Consider the following 25,869-nt stretch of genomic DNA (forward strand, 5'->3'; position numbering starts at 1 on the left):
CCCGACCACGAGATGGGGGCATCGAATAGAAATGTAATACCTAAATACCAAAAAATACGACGAGGAATTGTCCACAATGGAGGCGTTCCGTGTTCCAACCCCGAGGATGGAGTGGGACTCATCCAACTTACCAGATGCGTGACGGAGATTCAAGCAACATGCTAAACTCATGTTCACAGGACCGCTTAAAAACAGAGTTGTGGATTGGCGATAAAGGATGGGATGTCAGCAATACATGGACATTGACCGGAGACGAAGCTAAGTTGCTAAAAACGTATTCTGAAAAATTCTCTGATTACCTCACTCTGGAAACAAACCCCATATTGGTTAGATGTAAGTTTCACGAGAAGGCGCCAGGTAACAGTGAGTCATTTGAGCACTTTGTGACTGAACTCAAGCTGTTGGTTAAAGACTGTACCTCCACAAACAGCAATGAGAGGGTCAGAGACCCCATAGTTTTTGCTATCTAGTTACAGAGTGTGCGCGAAAGTTTACTCAGCCAGGCGCAGGAGCTCACGCTCGAAAAAGCGATCGACATAGCCCACTCCCACAAGTTATCAAAATTGCAGCTAAAGGCTATAGCTAGCGACAGCCACAGGGTTCATGTTATCCACCACGAATCTGAAAGCAAAATTTCACTGAAGGTGCTAGTAGGCACATTGACAGCCAAAAGACCGCCGTAAAGATAGAGTATGTAACAAGTGTGGAGGATACCACAGTAAGTCAGCAGAATATCCAGCAAAAAGGTAAACAATGCCTGAAGTGTTGAAAATTCAACCACTATGCAAAAGTATGCAAAACCAAGTCCACACCCCAGTTACATTAGTGCAGAGAGAAATCCACACAGTGAAAAAACATGAGGGGGAAGATGACCCGAAGGGCTTTGTGGACACTGTCACTAAGGAGAGGGATGATGAGGAAAGTACATATGCAACCATTGGTTTGGGGTCACAGAAGAGAAAATTAACTTTTAAGTTAGATACTGGTGCACAAGTAAGCATTATACCACTAAAAGACTTTAATGCATTGATGCCTAATACAAAATTGATGACAGCTGACCACAAGTTATCAGATTATGGCAGACATGCGCAGGAAGTGAATGGCTCCTGTGAACTAACAAGCACATACAAACCAATGTCAACAACAGAGTGGTTCTACATCATTAACTGCAAAAAAATGAAAAAAATGAGCTGGCGATTGTAAGCCGTCGACAGGTGTTTCTATACAGATGTTTCTAAAACAGAGATATAGGTCTTTCTTATCCTCTTTGGGCTAGGTGAGAATTTGCGTCGCAATTTGGACAGTTTATTCTGCCAACCCGTTGCTCTGCGGGTAATCTGGGCTCGAGGTGACATGTTGGAACACTCACAACTCTGCAAATTGCTTGAATTCGCTGGATTTGTAAGATAGTCCATTGTTGTTGACAACCTGTCGGGCGATTCCATGCCTCGCAAAAACTGTTTATATCTTCAGGATAACAGCAGCTGTGGTGATGTTGTCCAGACGCTCTATTTCAAACTACCCGCTGAGGTAATCACAGATTATGTTGTTTTCACAGTTCAATGTAAATAAATTAGTTGTTACAGTATCCCGTGGGGTCTCTGGGATGGCATGTGGGAGCGTAGGTTCCCTTATACTGGAACTGTCATGTGATTGACATATGTCACACTTTCACAGTTTCTTCAATCTGTTGTCCCGTGCCTGGCCAAAAAAAATCACACCCTGTGTTTGCTTTTCTTGACACCACGATGTCCTGTGTGAATGCATTTTATCATGTGTGGTCTGAGCCTGTGTGGAATGATTATTTTGTCACCCCTTAGCAGGATCCCATCAGCTTCTGTGTTCTCATCACTGTGGTTCTCGTACTCACTGATGAATGGGTGACATTGTCTTCGGGTCTCTGGCCAGCCTGACCAAATGTCTTGCTTCAGTGTGGAGAGGTGATCATTCCGAGCTGTCTGTGTCCTGATGTAATCTCGCCTATCAGCTATTGCTGGGGCTGTGCTGACAGTGATGACAGTGTAGACTTGTGTCTCCATAGCCTCGATTAGATACTAGACCTCTTCATCCAGGGATTTTCTCGACAGTGTGTCAGCTACCAGGATCGCTTTGCCTGATCTTTGGATGAGAGTTACTGTACTTCTGGAATGCAAGGATCATGAGTTGTAAGCGTAGTGCAGCAAGATCGAGGGGTTTTCTGTGTATGGTCTCCAGTGGTTTGTGATCGGATTCCACAGTGATGTTTCACCAGTAGAGATATTCATGGAACCTATTATACCAGTACAGGACTGCATAGGGTTCTTTTTCAATGTGTGCATAGTTTTGTTCAGTGCTGTTGAGAATCTTGGATGCATATGTTACTGCATGATGGTTGCACCTAGGCCATTTTTTGATGCATCCACTTGTAGTGTTACCTCTTTTTCAGGATCAAAGTAGGCTAATACTGGCCCTGGCTCTGGTGTGATGATCTCCCTTATCATCTGGAATGCATTTTCATGTGTCACGTTCCACTTAAACTTGGCTTCCTGCCTAAGCAGTTGTCTGAGTGGTGTGCACACATCAGCTAGATTGGGTACAAATCTTGCAAGCAAGAAGCCATGCCACGCACAGTTTCGAGCCCTGCGTCACTATTTGGTGGTGGCACGTCTATGGGGGATTTCACTTTATGTGGGTTTTGTTTCAGACTGTCGGCTGTGAGCTTGTGGCCAAAGAAATCCTCCTCATAAACACAGATCTGGCATTTGTCTGGGTTCAGGCGTATGACTCTCTTTCTGGTGGGGTTAAGCATGGCTCGGTGGTTGGGGTTGTGCTTCTGCTTTGTTTTTCCCAACATGACGATATCATCCACAATGCCAGCGACTCCTCTCAGGCCTTCATACATCTCATCCACCCTCCTCTGGAATTCGTTTTGGGCAGACACAATGCCAAAGGGCAGAGTGAGGAACCGGTATCTTCCATATATTGGGTTAAATGTCGTGAGCAATGAGGACTCCTCATTTAATCTTGCATCCAAGGTGCTGAAATACTTTGCCCCTGCTAACTTTGGTGCAATATAATTCAATGTGGGTAGGGAATAGTGTGGCCTCATGGCTTTGTTTAATGATCTTGGGTCGAGGCACACCCTAAGTTTGTGTGTCTTTGGCTTTTCACACACAACCAGGGCATTAACCCACTTGGTTGGCTCAGTCACCTTGGAGATCATCCTGTCTCTTTCCATCCATCCATCCATCCATCCATCCATCTACTTCTTCCAGCTCTTTCGGAGGGATCCCATGGTGTTCCTAAGCCAGCCGAGAGACATAGTCTCTCCAGCGTTTTCTGGGACGTCCCTGGTGTCTCTTTCCGATGGGACATGCCCGGAACACCTCACCAGGGAGGCGTCTGGGAGGCATCCGGATCAGATGCCTCAACGACCTCATCTGGCTCCCCTCAATGCGGAGGAGCAGCGGGTTGACATTGAGTCCCTCCCGGATGACCGAGCTTCCCACCCTATCTCTAAGGGATAGCCCGGACACCATGCAGATGAAACTCATTTCAGTCGCTTGTACCTGGGATCTTGTTCTTTTGGTACAACCCACAGCTCGTGCCCATAGATGAGGGTAGGAACGTAGATCGACTGGCAAATTGAGACCTTCGCCTTTCAACTTACCTCCCTCTTCACCACATTGTACGGATACAAAGTCTGCATTACTGCAGACGCTGCACTGATCCCTGTCGAAATCCCGCTTCATTCTTCCCTCACTCGTGAACAAGACCCCAAGATACTTGAACTCCTCCACTTGGGCCAGGATTTCATCCCCAACCCGGAGAGGGCATGCCACCCTTTTCCAACTGATGACCATGGTCTCTTATTTGGAGGTGCTGATTATCATCCCAGCCGCTTCACACTCAGCAATACACTCTTTTGACTGTGCAGTGCTTCCCCCTCCTGAGACGCTGGAGAGTGGACCAGAATTTCCTCAAAGCTGTCCTGAAGTCACTCAATGTGGCCTCACTGAACTCCTCCCATGCCCTGGTTTTTGCCTTAGTGACCACCGAAGCTGCATTCCGCTTGGCCGGCCAGTACCTATCAGCTGCCTTGGGAGTCCCGCAGGCTAAAAATACCCGATAGGATTCCTTCTGGACAAACCATGATGAACACAGAGTTCCAATAACAGAATACCACTCTGGTTCTGATCAGGGGGGACGTTTTTCCCCAATTTCTCACTGTCATTGCCCAGGTGAGCATTGAAGTCCCCCAGCAGAATGATGGAGTCCCCTGAGGGGGCGCTCTCCAGCACTGCCTCCAAGGACTCCAAAAAGGGTGGATACTCTGAACTGCTGTTTGCTGCATAAGCACAAACAACAGTCAGGACACATACCCCTAACTGAAGGCGGAGGGAGGTTACCCTCTCATCTACCGGGGTAAACACCAATGTACAGGCCCCGAGTCAGGGCGCAATGAGTATCCCCACACCTGCTCGGTGTCTCTCACCATGGGCAAATCCAGAGTGGAACAGAGTCCAACCCTTCTAAGAGGAGTGGTACTAGAGCCCAAGCGGTGTGTAGAGGCAAGTCCGACTATATCTAGTCGGAACTTCTCGACCTCACGCACCAACTGGGACTCCTTCCCTGCCAAAGAGGTGACATTCCATGTCCCTAGAGCTAGTTTATGAAGCTGGGGAACGGATCGCCAAGGTCCCCCCCATGTTACCCTTTCAGGCTGTGCCCACCAGGTGCTCGCCTTCGAGCCCCATCACCAGGCCTGGCTCCAGAGGGGGGCCCCGGTGATTCATGTCCGGGCAAGGGAAACCAAGATCCAATTTTTGTATTCGTCATAGGGGTTTCGGAGTCATACTTTGTCTGGTCCATCACCTAGGACCTTTTTGCCATGAGTGAGCCTACTCAGGGACATGAAGCCCCAGACAACTTAGCTACTAGGATCATCGTGATACACAAACCCATCGACCACGATAAGTTGATGGCTCTATCTCTTTGCATGTTGTCTAACTCGGTCTTTAGATGCCATTTAAAGGCAAATGGTGCCCTTCGTGGTGGGCAAATAACTGGTGCTACGTTAGGGTCAATTCTAAAACTGCATACGCCTGGGAATGTGCAAATGCCTTGAACATATCTGAATATTAATTCAGGATGCCCTTTGATTTTCCATAGTCACATAGCATACTTCACTTTGATGAGGCCCTGGGCTTTGCAAACTTTGAAGCCAAGGATTGGCAGACCTTTGCAGTTCATGATGTAGAACCTCTCGGTTGTTGACTTTGCTTTGTATGTGCTTGTTAGTTCACAGTAGCCATTCACTTCCAGCGCATGTCCGCCATAACCTGTTAACTTGTAGTCAGCAGTCATCAATTTTGTGTTAGGTATCAACGCATTAGTCTTTTACTGGTATAATGCTTACTTGTGCACCAGTATCTAACTTAAAAGTTAATTTTCTCTTCTGTGACCCCAAACCAATGGTTGCATATGTACTTTCCTCATCATCCCTCTCCTTAGTGACAGTTTCCAGAAACAGATTCGAGTCATCTTCCCCCTCATGTTTTTTTAACTGTGTGGCTTTCTCTGTGCACTATTTTACCTGGGGTGTGGGACTTGGTTTTGCGTACTTTTGCATAGTGGTTGAATTTTCAACACTTCAGGCATTGTTATCTTTTGCTGGGCATTCTACTGATTTATTGTGGCTTCCTCCACACTTGTTACATATCTTTATGGATGTCTTTGGGCTGTCAATGTGCCTACTAGTACCCGCAGTGAAACTTTGCTTTCCAGATTTGTGGTAAAAAAGTGACCCTCGTGGCTGTCACTGGCCATAGCCTTTAGCTGCACTTTAGATAACTCGTGGGAGCGGGCTATGTCAATCTCTTTTTCGAGTGTGAGGTGCGGCCCTTTCCTGAGTAACGTTTCGCGCACACTCGGTAAGTTGATTGCGAAAACTATGCGGTCTCGCTGTTCGTCTATTTACAGTCTTTAACCAACATGTTGAGTTCTGTCACAAAGTGCTCAAATGACTCACTGTTACCTGGCGCCTTCTCATGAAACTTATATCTAGCCAATATGGGGTTTACTTTCGGAATGAGGGAATCAGAGATTTTTTGTCATAAATTTTTAGCAACTTATCTTCATCTCCGGTCAGTGTCCACGTATTGCTGACATCCTGTTATTTATCGCCGATCAACAGCAGGAAGAAACTGCACTTTTCCCCTTCAGCTCTTTATGTAAGCGGTCCCGTGAACATGAGTTCAGTGTGTTGCTTGAATCTCCGCCACGCATCTGGTAAGTTGGATAAGTCCCAGTCCATTCTCAGGGTTGGAACGATACTTCCTCTTGAGTTTCACATGTGGCTTCTTTCTTTATTCCCCACTCCAACACAAGTGCATCAATCATCTGTGGTTACAGTGTTCATTTGTCAAAGGTCCTTCAAGATCAAAGTTCAAACGATAACCTTAGCCAAAACATTACAAAGGATACCACAGTAAATCAGCAGGATGCCCAGCAAAAGGTTTACAATACCTGAAGTGTCGAAAATTCAACCACAATGCAAAAGTATGCAAAACCAAGTCCCAGACCCCAGGTAAAATAGTGCACAGAGAAATCCACAAAGTTAAAAAACATGAGGGGGAAAATGACCCGGAGCCGTTTGTGGACACTGTCACTACAGAGAGGGATGATGAGGAAAGTGCATATGAAACAAGGAAGGGTGTGATTGGGAAGAACTCCCAGATGCTCATCACGAATTGTCCATAACGAACACAATGTTCAGGCATTAGGGTGTTCACACGTCCAGCTGGCACAGGACACCCTAGGTCGCAGTTCGATGATCGACTTTGTGGTCGTGTCATCAGACTTGCGACTGCATGTCTTGGACACTCGGGTGAAGAGAGGGGCGGAGCTGTGAACTGATCACCACCTGGTGGTGAGTTGACTCCAATGGCGGGGTAAGATGCCAGTCTGACATGGCAGGCCCAAACGTATTGTGAGGGTCTGCTGGGAAAGGCTGGCAGATTCCCCTGTCAGAAGGAATTTCAACTCCCACCTCCGAAAGAACTTTGCTCACATCCCGGAGGAGGCAGGGAACATTGAGTCCAAGTGCACAATGTTCTGCGCCTCCATTGCTGAGGCAGCTGACTGGAGCGGCAACCCACAAACACATTGGTGGACAGAAACAGTGTGTGAGGCGGTCAAGCTGAAGAAGGAGTCCTATTGGGCATTTGTGGCCTGTGGGACTCCCGAGGCAGCTGATAGGTACTGGCTGGCCAAGCGGAATGCAGCTTTGGGGGTTGCTGAAGCAAAAACCTGGGTGTGGGAGGAGTTCGGTGAGGCCATGGAGAACAACTTCAGGATGCCTTCAAGGAAATTCTGGCGTCTCAGGTGGGGGGAACCAGTGCATCGTCAACACTGTGTATAGTGGAGTCGGGGCACTGCTGACCTCAACACGGGATGTTGTGAGTCGGTGGCGAGAATACTTCGAAAACCTCCTAAATTCCATCAACACGCCTTCCCATTAGGCAGCTAAGTCTGGGTGATCTGAGGCGGGCTCTTCTATCTCTGGGGTTCAGGTCACCGAGGTGGTTAAAAACTGCATGGTGGATGGGCCCCGGGGGTGGATGAGATTCACCCAGATTTCCTAAAGGCTCTGGATGTTGTGGGGCTGTCCTGGTTGACACGCCTCTGCAACATCGTGTGAACATCGGAGACAGTGCCTCTGGATAGGCAGACTGGGGTGTTGGCCCCCATTTTCAATAAGGTGCATTCCAACTATAGAGGGATCACACTCCTCAGCCTCCCTAGTCAGGTCGACTCAGGGGTACTGAAGAGGAGGGTTCGTCGGGATGTCGAATCTTGGATTCGGGAGGAGCAATGCGGTTTTCGTCTTGGCTGTAGAACAGTAGACATGCGCTACACCCTCAGCAGGATCCTTGAGGGCACACAGGAGTTTGCCCAACCAGTCTAGGCGTTCGACCGTGTCCCTCGGGAAGTCCTGTGGGGGGTTCTTCAGAAGTATAGGGTACCGAACCCCCTGATACGAGTTGTTCAGTCCTTGTACGACCACTGTCAGAGTTCGGTCCGCATTGCAGGCAATAAGTCGGACTGGTTTCCGGTGAGAGTTGGACTCCGCCAAGGCTGCCCTTTGTCACTGATTTTGTTCATAATTTTTATGAACAGAATTTCTAGGCGCAGCCGAGGCGTAGAGGATTGTCTGGTTTGGTGGCCTCAGTATAGCATCTCTGCTCTTTATAGATGATGGGGTTCTGTTGGCTTCATCATCTCCATCTCTCACTGGAGCGATTCGGAATTGAGTGTGAAGCGGCTGGGATGAGAATCAGCACCTCCAAATTTGAGACTATACTCCTCAGTCGGAAAAGGGTGGCGTGCCCTGTTGAGGTCGAGGATGAAATCCTGGCCCAAAGTGGAGGAGTTCAAGTATCTTGGGGTCTTGTTCACGAGTGAAGGAAGAATGAAGTGGGAGATCGACAGACGGATCAGTGCAGCGTCGGCAGTAATGCAGACTTTGTATCGGTCCATTGTGGTGAAGAGGGCGCTAAATTGAAAGGTGAAGGTCTCAATTTATCAGTCGATCTATGTTCCTACTCTCTCCTACGGGCATGAGCTGTGGGTCGTGACCGAAAGAACAAGATCCCAGATAAAAGCAGCGAAAATGTGTTTCCTTCACAGGGTGTCCGGGCTCTCCCTTAGAGATAGGGTAAGAAGCAAGGTCATCCAGGATGGGCTCAGTGTCGAGCCTCTGCTCCTCTGCATTGAGAGGAACCAGATGAGGTGGCTGGGGCATCTGATTCGGATGCCTCCCTGGTGAAGTGTTCCAGGCATGTCGCACCGAAAAGAGACCCCGTGGACGACGCAGGACATGCTGGAGAGACTATGTCTCTCGGCTGGCTTGGGAACGGCTCAGGATCCCTCCGAAAGAGTTGGAAGAATTGGCTGGGGAAAGGGAAGTCTGGGTATCCTTGCTGAAGCTATTCCCCCCGCAACCCGACCCAGAAAAGCGGTAAATAATGGATGGATAACACTCATCCACAAATCAGACAAAGCAATCCCGGTGGCCAACACACACTGTCGAGAAAATCCCTGGATGAAGAGGACGAGTCTCTAACCGAGGCTATGGAGACAAGTCCAGACTGTCATCAGCACAGCCCCAGTAACTGCTTATATGTTATATGACATCAGGACACAGACAACTTGGCATGAGCAGCCCTCCACTCTGAAGGAAGTCATTTGGTCAGGCTGGGCAGAGGAACCATCTTGATGAGATCACAGAAGCTGATGGGATCCTGCTAAAGTATGAGAAAGTAATCATAAAACACAAGCTCAGACCACAAATGCTAAAATGCATTCACAAGGACATCTTGGTGTCAAGAAAAGCAAACACAGGGCAAGAGGTGTGATGTTTTGGCCAGGCATGGGACAAAAGACTGAAGAAACAGTGAAACAGTGTGACATATGTCAATTACACCGTACTTCCAGTGTAAGGGAACCTATGCTCCCACATGCCATCCCAAAGACCCCACAGGATACTGTAGCAACTGAACATTGAACTCTGAAAACAACATAATTATCTGTGATTACCTCAGCAGGTCATTTGAAATAGAGCATCTGCATAACATCACCACAGCTCTCATTATCCAGAAGATAAAAGTAGTGTTTATGAGACATGGAATCGCCCATCAGGTTGTCAGCGACAATGGACCATGTTACAAGTCCAGAGAATTCAAGCAGTTTTCAGAGTCGTGGGGCTTCCAGCATGTCACCTTGAGCCCACATTACCCACAGAACAATGGGTTGGCAGAAAAGACTGTCACAACTGCAAAGCCAATCCTCACCAAGGCCAAAGACTATATATAGAAAGAACCCATATCTTTGTTTACTGGAGTATAGAAACACACCTGTTGACGGCTTCAAATCACCAGCTCAGATCTTGATGAGCCGAACCTCAGGTGGCTCCTGAAGCAAGTGTCGTGAAAGGAGGGAGAACCGTCAGCAGCGCCAGAAGCCACACGATGACAGATCCACTAGGCCGAAGTCGACACTAACTGGTGTGGCGCAACCATCAGTTTCCAGCAGGAAGATGGTACCTGGAAACCAACGACATCTGTTGGACAACAGTGCAACCACAAATAATGGCAACTCCAGTTCTACGCTGGAGGACACAGATGCACAACATCATCACACCGGTTCTGAGTGCGGACCTGATGATGCTGAGCCATACCAATGTACCAGGTTTGGACATATCATTAAGCCGAGGCTAATCCTTAAAATCGATTGTACAGGGTGTAGGCGGATCCCTGCTCAAGAGGAAAAAAAATTATTTGTAATGTTGTTGTATCACTCTGGGATTAATTGTGCTGAAAAAAAAAGTATAGTATGACTTTCAAATGTCATTAAACAGCTTTTCAAGAACTTCAGTTTTTTTTGCAAGCCATGTAATTGTTTCCATAGGCACATCTTATTTTTTCTGTTTAAAGGAAATGTAATGTTTTGGCTGCGGTTATCGTTTGAACATTGATCTTGAAGGTCCTTTGACAAACAAACACTGTAACCAGAGGTGACTGATGGACTTGTGCTGGAGTGAGGAATATAGAAAGAACGCACCTGTGAAACTCAAGTGCAAGTATCATCCTGTCATTCTTAGATTGACTTCTCGTATAAAGCAAGATCATAAAAATAACCGAAGACAAAAATTGTAATGCTCAATCCCGACCATGAGATGGGGGCATCGAATAGAAATGTAATACCTAATTTCAACCACCAGATGAGGTTAGACTGGAATACCAGATGATATTGTGATCTGTAGTGAAAGCAGGGAGCAGGTGGAGGAACAATTAGAATGATGGAGGAGAAGGAGAGGAATGATGATTAGCCGAAGTAAAACAGAATATATGTGCATGAATGTGAGGGGCGGAGGAGAAGGAGTGAAGCTCCAGGGAGAAGAGGTAGCGAGGGTGGACGATTTTAAATACTTGGGGTCAACAATACAGAGCAATGAAGAGTGTGGTAAGGAAGTGAAGAAACGGGTCCAAGCGGGGTGGAAGAGTTGGCGGAAGGTCTGCTGTTCAATGTGACGGAAGAGTATTTGCTAGGATGAAGGCCAAAGTTTATAAAACAGTGGTGAGGCCAGCCATGATGTACGGGTTAGAGAGGGTGGCACTGAAGAAACGGGAAGTAGAACTAGATGCATTATGTAAGTAAGCTCACAGTCATTATGTCTACATCGATGTTTTGAAGAAATACACTATTTCTCATCAGAGCAAAGATTTGCTCTAGCATTTAGAGCAGTTAGAGTGCGTCAAACCCCCACATTATGTTAAGATTATACAATGTACCCATACCCATCCATACTTCACCGTTGCAGACCAGTGCAATGACCATTGTGCAAAGACCGCAGTTAAAAGTGACAAATCATGCGATGTTCCAAGCCACTTCATATAAGCGTTTGTCTCTGGATGCTTTATTTTTTTTAAACTGCATCTACTTTTCTGTGTGATTTTTCAAAGTCATTAACTTGAGACTGCAAAGTTTCATTCCCATTAGAAATTAAAGGTTGATGTTGGAGTGGAGTGAGCTGAAGTGAAGATTTGAAGCTGTGAAATGCACAATTGACATCTGACACAAAAGGCAGAGTGGCTAGCCGTTGTGTTCAACAACAACAACAAAAACATTAGCCCTCCTGGTCTGGTAAAAACACCCACATATTTTTGTTTAGCTGAGCATTTTCCCCTGGCATTTTGAGAGCGAAATTGACAAATTATTTTCTCCAAAGATCACATCATCTGACCGGGAAACTTCAAGCTATTTTCATTCAATGGGCATGCCAGTTTTGCGAAAATACCGTACTAACCTTTCCTGCTGCAGTCACCTGTGGTCGGGAAATGCAGGGAAAACATCTTCTCTGGGGCTGAGGTCGTCCTCCTCAGATTTAACTCTCTTCTTTCGTTTCACAGCTGAGTTTGACGACGGGAAGAATAAAGCCACCCTTCCCCGGTCCCCATTGCTCTTTTTCTTCTCACTCTCCAGCCGGACATGCCTGAGCAGTACCCTCTCACTCGCAGAACGACGCAAAGTGGCCACACACACAGCTTGTTGTCACAATACTCATAACAACCGTAATAAACTCGAGCAAAGTGTACACCCAAATACCGTAATGAACTCGAGGAACTGGTGGTCGCAACGACTGAAATCAACACAAGCAAAGCAGGTGTGCATGGAGATGCATGTAATTAGAAATTCCATATGCTTTTCTGCCTTCAGAGAGCCACATGAAAGGAAGTGAAGAGCCGCAGGTTAGCCACCCCTGGCGACAGTATACAGTATATTACTAATACTGATTGGACCAGCAGGGTGTGAGGGTATGTCCCAACAATGGCACAAGGCAGAAAATAGTAGGTTCGTTGATCAAATGACAACAGATAACAACTCATTAACTCAGTGATTACAAATCAGTGTGCCGTGACACAATAGTGCTTGAGAGGTCTTCTGCTGTGCCTCTGGAAATTCTGAAACTTCACTTAACTGGTCAAAATACAATTTATTTTCACCAAATAATATATTTTTGCTCATCTATCTATGGCAGTGGAACATAAAGACAGACAGAACAAATAAATGTTCTTCTAAGGAAGGCTAAACAAGTGGCATATGACGACATGCACTCTACGTTGGATACGAAAGAAGGAGAAAAGGATCTCTACCGATTGGCCAGACAGAGGGATAGAGATGGGAAGGATGTACAGCAAGTAAAGGTGATGAAGGATAGCGATGGAAATATGTTGACTGGTGCCAGTCGTGTGCTAAGTAGATGGACAGAGAACTTTGAGAAGTTAATGAATGAAGAAAATGGGAGAGAAGGTTGAGTAGAAGAGGGAAGTGTGAATGACCGGTAAGTGGCAATGATTAGTAAGGGAGAAGTTAAAAAGGCACTGAACAGAATGAAAAATGGAAATATAAATGGACCCGATAACATACGTGGAGAGGTATGGAAGCAATTTGCGGAGGTGGCCGGGGAGTTTTTGACCAACTTATTCAATAGAATACTAGAGGGAGAGAAGATGCCAGAAGAATGGAGGAAAAGTGTGCTAGTCCCCATTTTTTAGAACAAAGGCGATGTTCAGAACTGTGGAAACTACAGAGGAATAAAGACGATGAGCTACACAATGAAGTTATGGGAAGGAGTAGTGGAAGCTAGACTCAGGACGGAAGTATCTTCGAGCAACAGTATGGTTTCATGCCTAGAAAGAGTATCACAGTTGCATTATTTGCCTTGAGGGTGCTAGTCGAAAAGTACAGAGAAGGTCAGAAGAAGCTACATTGTGTTTTTGTGGATCTAGAGAAAGCCTCTGACAGAGTACCAAGAGAGGAACTGTGGTACCGCATGCGCAAGTCTGGTGTGGCGGAGAAATATGTTAGAATAGTACAGGACACGTATGAGGGCAACAGAACAGCGGTGAGGTGTGCCGTAGCTGTGTCAGAAGAATTTGAGGTCGAGGTGGGACTGCATCAGGGTTCCGCGTTGAGCCCCTTCATGTTTGCGGTAGTAATGGATAGAGTGACAGATGAAGTTAGACTGGAATATCCTTGGACCATGATGTTCGCAGATGATATTGTGATCTGCATTGAAAGCAGGGAGCGGGCCGGCAAACATTTTGAAAGATGGAGGTACGTACTGGAAAGGAGAGGTATGAAGATTAGCTGAAGTAAAACAGAATATGTGTGTGTGAATGAGAGGGATGGAGGAAGAAGATTGAAGCTCCAGGGAGAAGAGATGGTGAGGGTGGACGACTTCAAATACTTGGGGTCAACAAGAATGAAGACTATTTTACTTTTATTGCACTTTCATTATTTGCTTAAATTTGACCTTATACATTTAATCAACAGATAAAGTGTTGCCCATTTGCTAATAAGACAAGAATGTGCTGTGGAGCCAGTGGTTGCCCTTGATCTTTGTACGCAAAAAAACGGCTGGCAACATCCTCCTCTCCCAGGCGTTGCTGTGGAGACGAACGACACCCGATAAGGAGCGGAAAGTTACCATCCCCGGCCCAGGACCAGACTGCAGGGAGCCAACCACTTTTACCATGGACCCATACATATAAAAACCTTGTGTTACTGGGCAGCGTTTGTCTTCTTCTTTGGCTATCCTGCCAGAAGACAAACGTCTCGTGTGCGGCAGATACCTAGATAAGACCCGGACGTCTGTCCTGCACATTCCTTTGTAATAAATCCATTTGCTGTTAACTTTTTCTAATCATTGGTCATATCTTCCTCGACTCGTGAACACGCGTAGGGTCCAAACTCACAAATCCATACAATTTGGTGACCCCGACCGTAAGTTGAGGGAGGTAGACGAGCGTTGGCCGTCGACAGATGAGATGAAGAGAGACATATGAGAAACACAGGAGTGTTATACGGACAAGTCGATGGTGGTCATCTGTACTTCTGACTTCTCCAGGTCGCGACAAACACCAAAGGTAAGCAGATGCCTGTTTGCTCTCGAATTCTGCATATTGAACTCCCTAAATTTGAGAAGTCATTGGTATCAAATTGTTCATGCCCCATATGAGTTATTGAGAATAAGAGATAAAGAGAATAAGAGAAGTTGTATATCCCGTCGTAGCTGACGTATATTGTAGACGTACAATTGAACTGTGAGGTTTACCTGTTTACACTTTAGGGTCACGGGATCCCTTACAAACAGAGGGTTTGCCATCGGTTTGAGCCTGGGATGTCACATGGTGGCGTACGAAAATAACCGAATAGTATAGGCTAATTTGTTGCGCGATAGGAATTCGGTTGGGTTTAGTCGAAGAAGAATGACCACTAAATTAAAGAAATAATCATGGATGGTGAAATTGATCATGAATGTGCTGAATATAATCCAACTCAAGATGAAATGTACATTGCAATTGAGCAGCAAATGATGCTTAATGTTGACAAAAAAACAAAAGAAGGAAAGGAAGCGCGCATTAAAAAGCAAAAGCAAAACTTGGGTGAAATTCGTGATTGGGACAAACAGACGATAAAGTTATAGGAAATTGACACAGACTATGTAAATATAAATATAAACGTAAAAGACTATGAAAGATGTAAGAGATTAAATAAAGGCTCATGGAATTTAAAGAGGTGAACAGAGAAAGGCACACTGCGCATTTAATGGCGGTGACAGTGACGGCAACGTTGAAGAACAAAGGGTAACAGTAAGTCGCACGAAGGTAAAGTAAGTGAAAAAAGGGTAATGGAGAGTCAAACGAAGGCAAAGTAAGTAAAGTAGATGGTACAGTTACTCTCGGAACGGCGCCAAGCAGGCCTCTGTATCCAACGCTCTTTTTGCCCAATGCGGGGGAGATGGACTTTGGAAAGCGACCAGGAAACTCCCCGAGACGGCTGGTAAGGTGGCATGTGACGTTGAGGGCATCAAGGCTTTTTAAAAATATTGTGTTTGTCATTTTTATTGTTTTTATCCCCTTTACATGTTTTATCTCTTTGTTTTCAAATGCCTTTAATCATGTAAAGTTACCTCGTGTATGAAATGCGCTATACAAATCATTTGCTTTGCTTTGCTTTACAATGATGCCTATGATAGAAGCTCCGGCAGGTCCAATATAAAAGCTGTTTAATCTTAAAGATGTTGATTTTCTTACTGTTAACTTGTCTCATCTCTCTTCTGGTGGTAATGCATGGCTGTCTAGTTTTGTGGAAACTTTACAGGGGTATACACTCTGCATTGGAGACTGGAGACAAGCAGCATCTAGATCATGCACTAGTATTGAACACCGAGAAATCGAGACAACTGCAGGTATGCTTAACGTACCCAATGGAACCATATTGAGAGCAAACTTAGAGCGTCTGGCTGCAGCAATCAGACAGAGGTTCCCCACTCCTGTTAGAGCCGCACCCACTTTTTTCCCCTATGTTAAACGACCCACTTGAGCATTTGACTAACTGTAGTAAACTTTGGACTGAATCGACTGGAGGTCACCCTGGACAGTCTGGTTCGGGGGAGGCTATGTTCAGGACTGCGATCCCAGCAGGTCTCCCTGAACCAGTACAGACCACTCTTAAAGCTGACCCTGGCCTCCTGTCCGGAGATGAGCCTAGATTTAGACAACACCTACCACATCACCTCAAAATTTATTCATGGCAACAACAGGGTGAGGAGAATGAAATTACAAAACTCTTAAAACAAGCACAAGACGTAAAGGTCCAAAACCACACCAGATGTAATTTTTTGGCACGAACAACCACCAAGACAGGCAGGTGGGTTCTAGGGTAATAGCCGGGGTGGATACGCAGGAAGGCGTCGAGGGGCTGGGGGAGAGTGCAACATCAACATGATCAAGGGTGTTTTGGTTGTGGTTCTCTCGATCACTGGATTAAAGACTGTCTTACAGCTCCTCCACCTCAAGCTCCAATGCAAGGGTGTGGTGGCTGGTCCAACAATTGAGGGGGCCAAGGCAGAGGCAGATATGACAGCTTTGGCAGCCCACCCAGGCAGCAGGATGGACAGCAGCAGGTTGGACAGTACCACTAGGGGTGCCCCGGAATCCAGGGGTCCGGCGATGCAGGTGTCATGATCCCCATCTCTGTTGTGGGGCGAATGTGAACACTCTCGTTGAGACAGGGGCAACACACTCCTCACTCAACATCTCGCTCCCGGACACTTTATTGTCACAACACACTGTGCAATTGATGGGCTTCTCAGGGACTGAACAGGCCCTGCAATGGACTCAACCCCTACCGACAATCTTGGCTGAACAGACCTTCTACCATTCGTTTGTACATTCACCACAGACAGCAGTGGCAGCTGACACCTTCTGCCACTCTGGACCATGGCTTATGACACCTGAGAGTGAACCAACTCCAACTGTGGACATTTATTGGGCCCAACTTGAACCAGAAACACCGCTCAAACCTGGTCTCACATCAATTTCTGTTGTGGAAGCCCTGGTTAAACACTCTTAGGGCTTATCTTCCTCCACTAGATCCGTACCATTGCACACTATATTACGACCTCAACCATGATCTAGTCCACATGGAAAACCTTGCATATATACAAGGTGATGCTTAGGACATTACATCCACACATACATACGCAGCAAGAGAGGGTGTAGCAGTATCCTGCTCTCTTACACCAGATCAAATGACATGGTTCAAAATGCAAGAAGAGTCAGTACCTCACATTTCACTCGCTCTGTCTCCAGGACACGAGGCCCGGCAGCTGGGACCTATGGTGAAACGACTGACTCAATGACTGACTGGGAGGACACACCACTCCCTAATGTACCGATCTCCAAATCAGCAGATGCGTACCGCATCATTGTTCCTGGCGCACCTCCGACTAATAACATGACCATATTAGAATACGAGACCCTAAATAGAGAACACGGACGTGACTACTCTAACCATGACGACGCCGAGTCAATGTTAAACAAACTGCCTAAATCAGTTTGGTCCTCTGGACCCTTTGATGTTGGACATTGTACTAAGACACCAGACATTAAAATCACTGTTTTTCTAGGATCTAATTTTTACAGACCTCAATATCCTTGACCCGCAGCTCCGAACCAGGGGATGGAGGACACTGTCACTGGCTTGTGGAATTCTGAAGTCCTAGAAACATCCACCTCCTTGTGGTGTACACCACTCAGGCCAGCTTTAAAAGCAGATGGTAACACATAGCGTATGGCACATGATTTGAGAGCCGTTAATGATGTTAATGACCACACCATTGTTGCCTGTACCAGACCCCCACAGAATGTTGTCTACCATCACACCTGGTTTGAAATACTTCACAGCGATTAATTTGGCAAATGCATTCTTCTGTGTCCCACTCGCACTCGAGTGTAGACACTTGTTTGCATTCAGATATCAGTGATGCAATTTGCAATACACCAGGTTGCCACAAGGCTTCAAAAATTCACCTGGAAATTTTAATCAATTTTTGAAATCATTATTGGAGGGTCTAGATCTCCCAGACGGATGTAAACTCCTGATGTATGTTGATCTCCTGTTGGCAGTCCCAACACCAGAGTTGTGTTTGTCTCAAACTAAACTTGTTTTGCTTCATTTGCATGAGCTGGGATTTAAAGCTTCCAGAAAGAAACTTCAGTGCTGTCGCAAATCGATGACCTTCTTGGGCAGAGTGGTGTCCTCTGAAGGATCCACTATGTCCTCGGAGCATCGTTCTTCTATTCTACAGATTCTCTTCATCCACGTGCTGATCTCTTTGTCCAACCTCTGACTAACGGCAGGGTCCTGTTCACTGATTGTTGCTGTTACCGTAAGCCGAATGGCTCTTTGGTCCGTGGCAGCTGCCGTAGTGGAGCAGCAGCCCTCAGGTGAATTTTTAACTGTTTCCTCTTCCATACTAACATCTGCTCTCTCAGCCCAGGCAGCGGAAGTGCACCCACTCCGTCTCTCACTGGAACTGGAGGTCGGACAATCTGTCACTGTCTATTCAGACTCAGCTTATGCTGTCTCTGCTGCTGTGTTGGACCTGTCTGCATAGAAACGGAATTACTTTAAAACAGCCAAATGTACCCCTTTTGCACATTTGACACTGATCCAACGATTAGACAAAGCCCTGGCCCAAACTTTGGCGGTGGCTATCGTCAAGATCCCTTCAACCACAGCCCTTGGCAATGATGCTGCCGACTTGACTGCCAAGCAGGCTGCGGGCTATGTCCCACAGATGCTTGTCCAATTATCTGACAAATCCTCTCCTGACCTGCCTGACCTCCGTCTCATCATGAATTGGTTAAAATACAGCACAAACCTTTGACCAAAACTACCTCTATGGCTCATATTGTCCCCATAGCCATGCTAACCAAACTTCGCATGTGGTGGCATCCGAAAATGGCCGACTTGTGTCATGGCCACTGTTGTGACTGTAATATTTGCCAGCTACACAATATTTACCCCACACTTAGACCGTTGTCAGGTTCATTTGACCCACCAGCCTGGCCCGGTGCTGAACTGGTCATGGATTTCACAGACATGATCACTCCTGTTCAAGGTAAGCGCTACATTCTTGTTTTTTTGACATCTTTTCCGGATTGCCTGAAGCCTACCTCTGCGCTCGCGAAGACGCCACGTCGGTATTGAAAGTTTTGGTGAACCACTGCATTCCAACGTATGGTTTCCCCGCACTCGGACAACGGTACAGATTTCACATCTACACACATAGCTACTGTAGAGAAGTGGTTTGGGTTAACTCATAAGTTTGGTTGTGTTTATCACCCCGGCAGGCAAGGTTCAGTTGAACGTATGAATCCCACATTGAAGGAAAAACTGGCTAAAATATGTACCTCTTCCGGCATGAATTGGGTTCAGGCTCTTCCCCTTGCTCTAATATCGGCGAGACAAACTGTGTCTCGCCCTACTGGTTTCTCTCCTTATGAACTTCTTACAGGTCATCTGATGCCTGGCCCTTCCTCCTCATTCCAACCGCTGGAGGATGGTTTTCTGTCTCCCAAGTTTTCTCATAAACTGTTTTGGACACAACTGGCTTCTTTTGCTTCTAATTTTCCTTCATAGATCCAGGACACAACACCACCTCCTGCACTTGATCATCGTAAGTGGTCATCTGTCTACCTTAAAAGACTCTCCCGTAAGTGATCAGAACCTCATTGGTCTGGCCCCCACAAGGTGACTGCTTGTACCTCCAAAGCCGTCCGCTTGGAGGAAAAAGGAACTAAGTGATTTCATTATTCTATGCTTTGGCCTGCTACAGACTCTTAATTGCACTTTTATTTTATTGTTTGTTGTTGTTTTATTAACCATGACTTCTAGAGATGGTCCGATTGCTTTTCGGACCAAGAGAGGGAGAGCAGCAATCTATGGTGTTCTTAGTATTGGTGTTATTGTTGTTCCTGGTATTTTGATCTGGGAAATCGCTCAAAAATACCCCATACCTAGACCCACATCAGTGCCAGTTGTTCGCACAACCTACCCGGAAAATATTTATCACACAGAAGAGGTGTATTATAAACAAAGCCCTATCTGGTGATGAGTGGTTTAGGGTTTTGACAGGCATTAGCGCAGTAAAGAATAATTGGTTACTCGTGGCAGAAAAAGCTGCGAATAAAACCCCGAGTGACTGTGTGTATGCATGGGACCTAGACCTTTGTTTCTTGTTGTTTCCTCTTCTGTCAACTCCACCTGTGTTCCAGATTTTATGAAAAATTATGTGCAGACTAAAAATGAATGCAAAATTTGGGATACTGGCCACCCAGTAACACCAGCCCAAGAACAAACCTGTCTTTAATCGCAGACACAAAAACTTCACCTATTTTCCTTAAAGGTAATGCTGCCCCAATTGACAATATCTCTGATGATCAGTGTGCGGAGACCCAGAAAGCATCTTTCTTCCAACCTGTCAGCCGTGCTGATGTGTGGTGGTGGTGCGGATGGGACCGTATCTTTGACCACCTCCCGCGCAATAGTCCAGGCAGATGTGCATGAGTAACTTTACTTTTGCCTATTTCCGTTGTTCCTGTCACTCTAGATGATTTGGTGGTTGCTCCTGAACACTTCAAGGAATCTCTTGGCCTATTATACCGTTCACGCAGGTCCAAACCTATTGGCGTCCCCCGTGGTGTCCCAGACGAGTATAAACTGGCTGATCAGGTAGTTGCCGGTTTTGAATATATACCTGTAATTTCCGCTCTTTTCCCCATTGCTCCTAACGAAAATGTCGACCATATGAATTACATACATTATAATGTGCAACGTTTGGGCAATTTCACCCTTGAAGGACTTGAAGCTGTACATATGCAACATCTATTATGACTTTCCAAAATAGTATTGCATTAAATGCACTGTTGGCCGAGAAAGGAGGGATTTGCCGAATCACACCCAACCGGTGGACGCCTCACTAAGGCCGTAGATGGACTTGGAACCGTTGCTAAGAAAATGAAGGACCACTGGTGTTGAAACGTCTATGTGGGATAACTGGATGAATGTGTTTGGTAAATGGAAGGGTGTCATTTAATCAATCTTCATCTCTGGCTGTCTTCACCTCTATTCTCACCCTCTGTGGATGCTGTTGCATTCCCTGTATTCGTTCTCTTTTAACCCATCTGATTGAGAAGACGATTGGTGCCCCAAGTGATGGCCACGGTAATTATGTCCTCATTAGATCCCCGCCCCAACATACTCCTCAAGATGATTCTATTGTTGCTATCGCTCCCCTTGAAAATGATACTAATTTCCACCACTTCCTGATTGTCATGATGTTGACATGCCCCGTGATTGCATTGCCCTTCTGTTCTACTGATACCTTTTGCGTGATATTACTTTTTTAGAAATGTTTTGCTGTTTTTGAGTTGTCTAGTACTGTCCTGCAGGTTTAATGCTAATGGGTGTTCTGAATCATGAGGCTATGCACTTGTTAAAAGGGATGTTTGGACGATTAGAGAGGGTTTCATGTTTTCCATATTTTAAGGGTTACTTTTGTGATTTTCGTGTTTGTTTTTGTGATCCATTTCATAGATCAAGAGAGGGAATGAAAACTATTTTACTTTTATTGCACTTTAATTATTTGCTTACATATGAGCTGATACAATTAATCAACAGATTGCCCATTTGCTAATCAGACAAGGATGTGTTGTGGAGCTGTTGGTTGTCCTTGATCTTTGTACGCAGAAAACCGGCTGCCGCCATCCTTCTCTCCCAGGCGTTGCTGTGGAGACGAATGACACCCTATAAGGAGCGGAAAGTTACCATCCCAGCCCAGGACCAGACTGCAGGGGGGCAGCCACTTTTACCATGGACCCATACATATAAAAACCTTGTGTTACAGGGCAGCTTTTGTCTTTTTCTTTGGCTATCCTGCCAGAAAACACTCGTCTCGTGTGCGGCAGATACCTAGATAAGACCCGGACATGTTTATTTCAATCAATTTCATGGTGCTCAAATTATTTTTGATCAAGTGAAAACAGGTCTTCTGGAGAGCACAATTAATTTCCATTAGCCCTTGCTTAATACTTTAGATGAGGTTTTAAAGCAGCATATGTTGACAGTGTGGTAACAAAGGAAAGAGTTTAATTCACTGATCTAATCCAAAGTATTACAAATACTGTTTTCTCCCACATAAATCCACACGATGCTGGTAACCATCGCAGTTGTTGCTTACTCGACAGCCAAGTTTCCCTAGGAAGGATGTATACAATCAAATTTGTGAGTAAGAGTGACTAGTATGTAATATTGCTTGTTTTAATACTACATAGTATTTTATTAAAATTAATTAATTAAAATTTAAAACCCTGCACACATCAGAACAGAAGCTTGCCAACACTTGTCAATAGCCAGATACAGTATACAGTACTTCCTTGTGATGCTGTTTCTGGGGTGGAGTCACGGGCATTTTTTGTTTTCATTTTCATCTCTGTCATTAAATTGTTAAATAATAAAAGGTTTGTGTACAATATTATCCCATTTTTGTAGTTGAGAATGGCCAAACGATTTTCTGTAATAAAACATTTTTCACCAAGAACGACCGACAGTATGCTGCTTTCATTCAACAATGTCAACAGTGTTCAAAGTTTTCAGTAAATAAAAGATGATCAACATAACTTGTCTTTTAACAAACGTTTTGGTCATTTGTGTGGGCACAGGGGGCTTCTGAGCTTGTCTGACCGTGTCCAGGTTCAGCAGGTGATTCAAGTTTGCATTTGGTCGCTTTAGCAATACCGATCCGTTCAGGTGTCGGAAATATCTTTATGGTAGGCAATGATCCAGGTTTTAACATTTAAAACATCTCAGACATGAGTCCACCAGTAAAAGAGTCCGGCGTGAAATGTTTACTGCATATGACAGATTGCTGACTGGGTTTGGGAAAATTAGCTCTTGTTTGCACAAAACTGACCCACTGTTTTCTGAGGCTTGGCTCTTCGGGAAAATAATGTAAACTGTGACCTGAATAATTCAAATTGCATTAAAACAGAACCACACACTTCACCATTGTTACAGATGGATTTTAGCTTACAATCACTGAGAAATTATTTTCTCCATCAACAAGCAGTGCTGCGAGCAATAAAGCCATTACACAAACACAAGTCACCCAGTTGTGATGTCAGTGGTAAGCCATAAGGGGCATTTGTCAGGTCCGGGAAACTCAGTCAAAGTTTGCGGATTTAATTCATAACTACTTATATTTTTCAGCAAAAACAAACAAGATGTGCATTTTATGGTACAGTTCAACATATATTTTCATCTAGATAAGATAACTTGCGTTCGAAAATTGATATTCCATACACTTTGAAAACAGACTGAAGAAGTGCATGGATGAGACAGGGAGGACGTGGACACAATGTATAGATTTCGTTAACTTATATATTAATATAACAAGCACTGAGGGGTTAACACTGCATGAGACGTTGTTTGGGCTACCATATAAACTGCCTCAATTTATAAACCAATGGGAAATAGACAAAGAAAGTAATCTGGCTGATTACATGGGGAAAATGTTTGAAAAACAACAACAAATTCAAACATGGTCTGGTGATGACCATTCTGTTTCCCACAGCTGTAAAAATAGCAGAAATGTTAACTTTGATTCAGTCGTTAGGGGTTAGGGCTTACTGTCAAGCTAAGTGGTATATGACGAATAATCTGCTGCACACGGGATGGGAGACTCTGGTGGCTGATTAAAATGATGAATGGACACCATCTTGGGGCACATCTGAATTCGCTAGACACCAGCAACACACTTTACAGTTATACAAAACGAGTGAAGGCATCCAAATCATTCTGAACACTACCAAAGTCCCTTTAAAACTCCCTTCTTGTGAAGGAGCAAATGCCTGTTGGGGCTTTTTCCTCTGGTTTCCGGTAATCAACATTGTGTTTGGTGCTTTTTCTTTCTTTGCACCATGTGGAGAAGCTCTTATCATTTCATTGTATGCACAGTATATAATGACATTAAAGGCTTTAGATTAAAGCGCAAAAGCAAAGCAAAGCAAATTTATTTGTATAGCGCATTTCATACACGAGGTAAACCAATGTGCTTGCGGGGAGTGCTGGAGCCTATCCCGGCTGTCAATGGTCAGGAGGTGGGGTACAACCTGAACTGGTTGCCAGCCAATCACAGGGCACATGGAGACAAACGGCCGCACTCACAATAACACCTCGGGGCAATTTCAGTGTCCAATTAATGAGTACAAGTAATATGATCAAAAAGTGGATATATTCTAAAAAGCATGGGGAAAAAAAAAAAGAGTTTTCAACCTGGATTTAAAAACATTCATACTTGGGGCTGACCTCAACTCTGGTAGCAACTTTTTCCATTTCTATGCATCATAACAGCTAAATGCTGCTTCACCATGTTTGTTTTGGACTCTGCGCTCCACTATTTGACCTGAGTCGGTCCATCTCAGAGCTCTACTTGGTTTGTATTCCGTAAATATTTCTTTCATGTATTCAGGACCTAAATCATTTAGAGATTTATTGACCAGTAGCATTACTTTAAAATCTATTCTATAGCTGACTGTAAGACAGTGCAAGGACTTTAGGATTGGAGTTATATGCTCTGACCCCTTTGTTTTGGTCAGAACGCGAACTACAGTATTCTGAATGAGCTGCAGTATAATTTCTTTACATGAAAATAATGATTTAAAAATAATAGCAATACCACAACCTTTTTTCCCCTGTTCGACACTTGTTCGTAAAATTTAATTCTGCTGGTTTTGCCTCATTTAAAATGGCATTACAGCTACTTTCTGTTAACCATGTTTCATTTAATAACAAAAAGTCCAGTCCATACGTTGTAATAATGTCATTGATCAACACTGATTTGACCTGATATTAAAAAGAGCTAGTCTTGTAGAGATGAAGAGGCCCCGTAGCTCAGTGGTTAGAGCACTGGTTTGGTAAACCAGGGGTGGTTAGAGCACTGGTTTGGTAAACCAGGGGTTGTGGGTTCGTATCCCACTGGGGCCTCCACTCTCTGAGAAGGGTTGCGTCAGGAAGGGCATCCGGCGTAAAAATTGTGCCAAACATATATGCGCGTTCATCTGAGATGACATGGTGTGGCGACCCCGAAAGGGACATTCCGAAAGAAACTTACTTACTCTTAATCTTGTAGAGATAGCTGGAGAGAATGGTTCGATAGACTCATATTTTATCTTCACTAAGTTTGAAGTTCTACTTTTTTGGTGCTGTATCTTTTTGACCAACTTTCTATCCCTTGTAATTACAGGGATGAAATCGCCTGATCTCCATAGGGGTCTGAGTCATTCTGGAATAGACACAGTAAATATCAGTTAGATTTACAGACAGTCTTCATGGGTGGAGGAGGGGCCCTTCGCTAAGTGGACATTGGTTTCAGGAGGGGGAAGATCTTGGCGTGGTATGGGCTGGACTCCATCATTGACAATAGTCTTAATCCTATCCATCAGACCCAACATTGCATTCATGCTGGGAGAGGGGGAGCCCACATCTCCTGTGGATTGTGTGGCTGTTGTAGTCAGAGGGAAGATTCTGAGGTATAGATGGCTTCAATGGGGCAGGAAGAGGTGTGGGAGATTTAAAGTGCTGACACATTCCATTTGTCATTTGCTCATCAGATTGTTTGGATGATGCAAATGCATCTGTGTGCACCTTGTCTCACCTTATCTCTTGTTCCTCTGATTGTTTGGTCACTGGAGCCTTTTGTCCTAGGTCTTTGTAAACATTTTCTTAACAGGGTGGTGAATGACGCATGCAGTAGAACATTTTGGCAGCTAATAACCCCTTGTCTATTTAGACAGAAACCATCTGCTTTATAAAGATTTTTATGCTCCCAAAAAAGGCAGAAATTGTCAATGAAACTCACAGGCAATGCACACCTTGCCTAACCACCTCCAGGGTTCATACTCAGTCTGACCAAAA

The 25,869-nt window shown here is 45.1% G+C and overlaps 2 long non-coding RNA genes across 2 annotated transcripts; one reads left to right on the forward strand and one right to left on the reverse strand.

The window, feature by feature from the left end:
• Window positions 1-974: 974 nt before the first annotated feature.
• On the reverse strand, window positions 975-12,354 carry LOC133496504 (uncharacterized). Its single transcript, XR_009793802.1, has 3 exons — window positions 11,849-12,354; window positions 9,943-10,085; window positions 975-1,113 (listed from the first exon to the last, which is right to left on the reverse strand). It is a non-coding gene; the product is annotated as an uncharacterized LOC133496504 (long non-coding RNA).
• A 2,459-nt stretch (window positions 12,355-14,813) lies between these two features.
• Window positions 14,814-24,576, forward strand: LOC133497000 (uncharacterized). The gene is made up of 3 exons (XR_009793911.1): window positions 14,814-15,796; window positions 17,558-20,628; window positions 21,646-24,576. It is a non-coding gene; the product is annotated as an uncharacterized LOC133497000 (long non-coding RNA).
• Window positions 24,577-25,869: the final 1,293 nt, after the last annotated feature.

Source organism: Syngnathoides biaculeatus, chromosome 23, assembly GCF_019802595.1.
Source record: "Syngnathoides biaculeatus isolate LvHL_M chromosome 23, ASM1980259v1, whole genome shotgun sequence".
NCBI lineage: Eukaryota > Metazoa > Chordata > Actinopteri > Syngnathiformes > Syngnathidae > Syngnathoides > Syngnathoides biaculeatus.